Here is a 7,443-nt window from a genome sequence, read left to right on the forward strand (position 1 = left end):
TAGTATCTGTTATAACTACTTTCACATAGGTGGATTTTGTCTCTAGATACATGTTTTCCCTCACCAGTGGAGGGTCTAGCCAGGTTTCCCTATTACCCATATTTAAAATTGTGTAAATTTATTCAGGTAGCTTCGACATACATACATACATATACATATATCCATATACATATCTATATATCTATATATCTATATATATATCTATATATATATCTATATATATATCTATATATCTATATATATATATATATATATATAAAACCATATAACATAGAACCTCTGGAGCTTGGAGATAACCTTTTGTATGCCCTTCAAGGGTGCAATAAAACATGTAATGCATTATTTGGAAGAGTACAGGGTACGATAGAACATGTATCAACAATATAGAATATTCTACTACAGTTCTTCATGTCTAACAGGTTCATTTGTCCAAAGCATGTCTTTTAGCTCAGACAACATTTAGATAGGATGATATTGATGAACATGTATTATGTCTATCAATAATGTCATATACAATCTCCTTCAACTTTCATTAGTATATACACTCTAATAATGCCATCAGTTCTTTTCATCAACATTTGTGGGGCGGGCTTTTGTCTGTTCATTCTTCCCAGTCTCCCAATACTCAAGTTTCTTTGTAAATGAAACAGTGGGCGGCTTGCCAAATATTGGGAGACTCCAGACTAAGGGACCTAGCAGTCGTACTTTTCCCCTAGTGACCTCCCATCCATAATTCGGGTACCTTAGGAATATTTAGTGTAAAAAGAACTAGTCCTACTCGATATAATCACTGAGGCACGCGAGTGCACACCCAGCACTTTTTTGGTCTACAACCTTACCCACCAAAGAATGAATCATTCTCAAGGATGCCTGCTCAAGTCCAAATATTACTGGACCGGCATCACTGGATATACCTCTCTCCAACTATGGGGTCAACATACTTACTCCTCAGACAAAATAGCCCCTCGCACTTTCTCCAAGCTCCAAAGTTTCCCAATTTTCCTTTAACCCTGACTTGAATAGAGGAATTGGTTGAACCGATTTGCTACCAACTTCTCCTTTATCCCCAACTCCTCAATATCACTACCTGAACCAGCCTCTGTCACCTGTCTACCATCGAAAGAATTGACTGTCCTGAAAAGAGAATGAGATGAGAGAAACACAGAACAGGGAAAACTACCACTTCATGCTGGACAACTGTTTTAGTCTTCGGCTCAGGTGTTGCTAACTGCATTTGGGGCCTCCCAGAACAGATTCATGAGTGTAATTGGAAAGCTTCTCTGGGTGTCGACTCCTCTGCAGTGGATGGAATGGGTACCGGTGTCTCTCTGCTACCCTTAAACACGTGGTGCTGGTCGTCAACACTTGGTACCTGTCTGTCAAATAACCTAAACATAGGAAATTACTGTTCCACAACTTACTCTCCCGATCCAACATCCTGACAGTTAGTGTCAAGATCTAGACTAGTCTCTCAGTTACAAACACATCACAAGAAAAGTCAAAAAAACATTTCAAAAGGTAACAGGTAAAGAGACAGTGCAGGTGTAATCTTGATAGTGGGGAGGACTAGTGGCTAAAGCTACCAGCCACTTCAATCAAGTTTCAACCCTTATTCTATTCAATTCGTTCTAACTAGTACCGTTACTTTATGTTCACACTGGTTTGTGGCCAAACAAAAAGTATTTAATTTGTTATCACTGCTCATACATTATACATTTATTATCAATAATATGAATACCCCTATCACCTATTATAACTCTAGGGCTATCACATTGAATAACAAAAGCTTTGAGTATAACACAGTAATACATTAGAAACATTTCAATACACCTTTACCAAGATATATTTCATCGGTACACCAGTGTATACTTGAGGATCCTGCAAGGTGGTAATTGGATGACGTGGACTTGTTTCACCTGGAGAAATTCTTCAGGTAACCCAAATAATCATATATTAACTAATATGTGTGTGCACAGTTTAAAACAATACAACGAAAAACAAAACAAAACATAGATTTGTCAGCTGTCACATACAACCCTGCTGTCTATTTGACAGTCATGTTCGCTCTGGTGTGACAGCCCTGTACAGTTGTGTAAGTGTGGACTTTACTAGCAGCTACTTCAGTTGGTAACTGTGTCACTGTATCAAGTCCTCTATGTAATGTCCTAGTCATGTGCTGGTATTGCTATAAAATGATTTTTCAGTCACCTCAATGTCGCCCCCTAGACTAGAAAAATGCTGAAGACCAATGTATATCAATCGATTTTCCCTCTGCCAACTCACATGCCATTTTCAATCCCACACGTTCAGCTACTTGGCTAAGTGAGAAGGGCAAAGGGATTGATCCCTATAACACTTTCTTCAAAATATAACAGTATCCAGTACATGTCTGTCTAACAGTGAAAAAAATATAAAACATGAAAATTTTACATTTTCTAGGGTTTCACATTATGTCATGTCTTGTGGAAAAAATTCTACACAGAGATGCATATCTATGTCTAATCTCTAGCGATCTCCTGTCTCCACCCTTTGTGCAAATATATAAAGACACACTTTGCATAGGAGGCAAAAGGCAGATATGCAATCTATAAAACATGAATCATTTCCACAGCAAAAACCTTTCTGCTTAAAATCAGCAGCTTCTATAGACATAAAACCAAACCCCTAGCTGCTTCTGTGACTTATGTCAATCTAGTGTGTGTATCCGAGTCCTTCTGATGTCACAAACGTCTTAGCCCCATGAATGAGACCATGTCTACGTCTTTTTGTATCTCTATACAAAAGAAGAGAGATACTAACAGATGTAAAGAAATTAGAAACAGGAGAGCAACGAATAATAAGAATACAAGGATTTGAATACAAGGATTTGAAAACAAACAAATGCAGAAAAGAGATTTTTACAGTAAACATGACAACTGGATTTGACATTACGGGAAAATGGCTGTATTTATTCCACTAATCCCCTTAGCTAGTCGCTAAACTATGACCCCTCCCCATACTTAACTAGGTGGTCTTACGTCAACCGTGCAATCCAGTGTCGTCCGTCGTTAGCTCATATGGAACTCTATCACCATAACTATATACCTGTGACAGACTTCCTAGCATATAATAGAGAAGCGAAAAATTAACTGAGTGACTCATACTTAGCATCTCACGTGTTTCTTTCTGAAATGCATAAAACGACATTGAGAGCAAAGTATGTATATACTTCATTTTTGAATAGTGACTCAGCCAACCAAATTATAATGACCCACTGCAGCCTAAAACAAAGAGTGTTACAATGATCCATTGTTAATTAGTCTTTCAAGAGTAATTTATTTTCACTTCTCCATCCCACCCTTTAATCACTAAGCCTATATTTCTTTTATTTATCCTTATCTATGAAAAAGAAAAGACAAGATAGTTATTTTTAAACAACAAAGGAAACAAACATTTTCATTCCTTACCATCGGCCAGCGATCTGGAAAGCAAGCATACAACAACATAAAACAAACAAGCAATAACAAACTTTTTAAATCAGTTTCTTTCTAAACCTGCACATTTATACTTACCATTGATTAGCATTTGCCTTGCCTGGTCCTGCCTTCGCTCGAATATTTTCTTTGCAAACTTTCCTCAAGTGTCCCTTCTTTAGGAAGTTAAAACACTTCAAAAGATTTCTGTTTCTCTCGTCCCTTATAGTGGTTTTTATAAATCTGAGGTTAGGAATGTAATCTTTCTAAAGCCTGGATACTCACCATCATTAGCCTATCCCTTTGCGCTTTTTCCTTTTTACATATGTTTTAATCATGTTCTACGGCATGCTCTCTAATTTTATTTACCGAGAGACCTGTCCAATTAGGGAAAGAGGTTTGTATCCTGGTCTTTAAATCCTCCTGTGGAGACCATCTTCTTGTATGTTACTGGCATGGGCAATGGCTGAAATGACGGTGGGTACATTTTCTTCTTTTGAAACATTGCTCTCATCATAACTTAAGACATCATACAAATTACTCATTACATTTTTAACATTTATGGTATCGGCTGTATTTACCACCCCAACCGCATTTGGCAGTGAGGGTGCACATGCGCTCAGTTCTCCACGCTTTGCAACGCTCACTTCTGTTGTGCGTGTACGCCTACTTCCACTGAGCACGCGCACCCTTCTTGTTGCCACAATTTTAAACAGTCATGTTCAATTCTCATTTTTGTTGATTAAGTCAACCGCACTTTATCTCTAACATTATTTAACACCTACCGATGTTTGGGAAAAGTTTCACACACTCCCGGGTCATCTCGACCCATTTGTCGCAGTACGCTGTTGCGTACGCACCATACTTATTATGCATAACATACTTTGCTGCAACAACCGGCCATTCCTTAGACAGCACACAATTGGCCATCTCTTCTTGGCCCTGGACGTTTTTAACAGGTACGTCCCCTCAACTCCACGTTACTGAGTACCACTGAATAATAACACGCGATTGTCAAACTACTCACTGGAGAAACAACCTAACACAACTGGGATCAGACAAGTACCAACTTCACAATACCCTGCTTTTCCTAGTTTGAGTACTTTACAACTGTTAGCAACCGATACCCATCACGAATATCAATGGTTGCATTGTATTTCCTCCCACATCTCCCAAGTCACAATCACGGCTGCACAAAATCAACCATGCGGTCCGATCGCACCGCTTACAGATACTATCAGTAAGCTTTGCGATTACTATTGGGAATGCCGCAAAAACCTGTTATTTTTGCTTCAAGTATACCTGCCATGTATACTCTGTGGCGTCTCTTTATCCCTCTGCTCTTTGTTAGAACAGAACGCCACTCACACAAAGGTTTCTTTATATCCTGTTCACCCTTAAAACAGAACCTTTGTTTTCAGGTCTTCTTTTTACCATGTCAGACATACCTGAACAACATCTCTGTCTCTTTTCAACAGTATACAAACTTTTCTCTTATCTGTCTCTTTTAAACAGTAAATAAACTCTTGTCTTTATGCATAACATTCACATACAACCTTTTGTTTTCTGCACAGATAATACATTTCCAAAAGAATAGTAATATCTTTTCAGAGGATTTAGCAAGTCATTATACTATACATATAACAAACTATAGAACGACTGTTTAAACACGTGGCAATATCACCGGAAGTGCGCATACTCAATGCAGGAACACATACGCTATGCAACACAATACATTTTAAAACGCAAAACGACAATAAAATTAAGTTTTCTTTCTTGTTCCTAGATTCAAGTTAGCGCTCCTTTAGATTATGCAACAACGGACATTCGGTTTCACAACACAGAATGAACAACAGATTTTGAACACACTGCGTTCTTTCCCGTATGCGATGCGTCTTCCACCCTTTGTTGAGGAACCGAAATCCGTGTGCGTTTCCCATCGTCCGGTAGCGTAACCACCAACTTCGAGCCCCCAAATTATTAAAGTTATTTCATCGTTTTCCAATAAGCATTGTCTAAGCGATTTATGTGTTCGAAAGCACAAGCAATTTATTTAGCAAAAAGAAAAGGTTTAGCAGTTCCATAAACAAGCAAAATACAGTACAATATAGCCGATACATGATACATAATAAAGATGTTACATCAAAGCAGTAAAGTAAAAAGTATAAAGTGTAAGCTCCAATGGGGCAGGGACTGATGTGAATAGGTTGTCTGTACAGTGCTGCGGAATCAGTGGCGCTATATAAATAAATGGTGATTATGATGATAGCATCTTTTAATGGACCCCCATCATCCCACGGGAGAGTGGTCTTGAGGATAAGGCAGCTATGGCTGAATCCACCTTAGGCACGGAGCACCATTTCAGCACATCTTCATCCTGAAAAGGGTACTTTCAGGACAAGGTCCTGAAAGGACATCCGGTCATCGCAAAGAGGACATTAAGCGGCTTTCCAGCATCAGGATCAGACGGACAGAAGAAAGAAGACTTTACCGGACAGAGAAATCAACTGACAGGGTAAGTGCTACTACCCCTGTATAAGACACACACAGTTTTTAGACCCAAAATTTTGGGGGGAAAAGGTGCGCATTATAAATAGGGAAATACAGTAACTTTGATGGAAGAACTTAGTTATATTTACTCATCAGATATATAACATTTCTACATGTCAAATAATGTATAAAAAAGCTATTGAAGTCTGTTAAGTTATTTAGTCATTACATTTCAGTTTAATTTTAGGCAGTTGCCGCCAGGTTTCCCTAGTGCAAGTTATTTCTGGTGAAGTCAACACATTGCAAAAGAATGCAAATTGATCTGAAAAGTTAGGCACAAATATCTCTGGTCAATAAGGAGCTACAGCAGTCAAAAACTATTATATATAATGCACATTTCTAGAATGGTTGTAAGACATTTTACTTATGCAATATCATCATCATCATTTATTTATATAGCGCCACTCATTCCGCAGCGCTGTACAGAGAACCCATTCACATCAGTCCCTGCCCCATTGGAGCTTACAGTCTAAATTCCCTAATATACACACACACACACACACACACACAGACAGACAGACTGAGAGGGAGAGACTAGGGTCAATTTTGATAGCAGCCAATTAACCTACCAGTATGTTTTTTTTTTGGAGTGTGGGAGGAAACCCACGCAAACACAGGGATAACATACAAACTCCACACAGATAAGGCCATGGTCGGGAATTGAACTCATGACCGCAGTGCTGTGAGGCTGAAGTGCTAACCACTAGGCCACTGTGATGCCCATCACTATTCAAGATTTTATTTGCTACTAATTATCTAACAGTGTTATTGAGATGTTTTACCCTCTTATTTGTATGAATGTATCCCTTTATTTGTATACAGTCAACTTGTACAAAATTACATTTAATCAAACATTTAGAATTTCTAAGTTACATTGTGTTTGGTATTCCTCCTGTATAAAAGTATTGGGCTAATAATGAAAACACCCATTATCTTTCAGAAAAACACCAATAATGTTGAGTAGGTGAAAGGTCCTGTTGTAAAGCACAAATGCTAAACACTACTTATACAATACACATAGTAGAAATATAACTATGCTGCTAGCTATCAAGAAGAACAAAAATATGGACATATCTTCAAAATGTGGGACGGTACCTCGAGCCCTTTATATTAACAAATGTATTAAACGACCAATCTGTTCAAGTATAATTGCTTAAGAAAAGATGCTAAACCAGATTGGATTAAACTATTTACACCTATATATCGTGTAGACAAAAGAATGCATACCTTCCAATGTGGCTATTTCAGTCACCTGTATTATGTATGCAATCATCTGTTATGACTAAATCTTATTCCAGAGTTCAGGAAAGTTGCCAAACTTTAACCTAAATTGATGTGCAACCCAGAGAGTCGCACCACACGGGAGAAGCTATAACTGGCGTAGACCCAAACAACTCCCTCACAAACTTACAACCCTCATCTCCTCACGTATACACTGCTC

The 7,443-nt window shown here is 38.2% G+C and overlaps 1 protein-coding gene across 1 annotated transcript in view; it reads right to left on the reverse strand.

The window, feature by feature from the left end:
• C5H18orf63 (chromosome 5 C18orf63 homolog) overlaps positions 1–7,431 on the reverse strand; it is a 98,171-nt gene extending 90,740 nt beyond the window's left edge. Inside the window, exon 1 of the mRNA XM_075211340.1 lies at positions 7,230–7,431. The gene's annotated coding sequence lies outside the window, so the exon portion shown is untranslated. The remainder of the gene's footprint in view (positions 1–7,229) is intronic.
• Positions 7,432–7,443: the final 12 nt, after the last annotated feature.

The sequence above is a fragment of the Mixophyes fleayi genome, chromosome 5 (genome assembly GCF_038048845.1).
Source record: "Mixophyes fleayi isolate aMixFle1 chromosome 5, aMixFle1.hap1, whole genome shotgun sequence".
NCBI lineage: Eukaryota > Metazoa > Chordata > Amphibia > Anura > Limnodynastidae > Mixophyes > Mixophyes fleayi.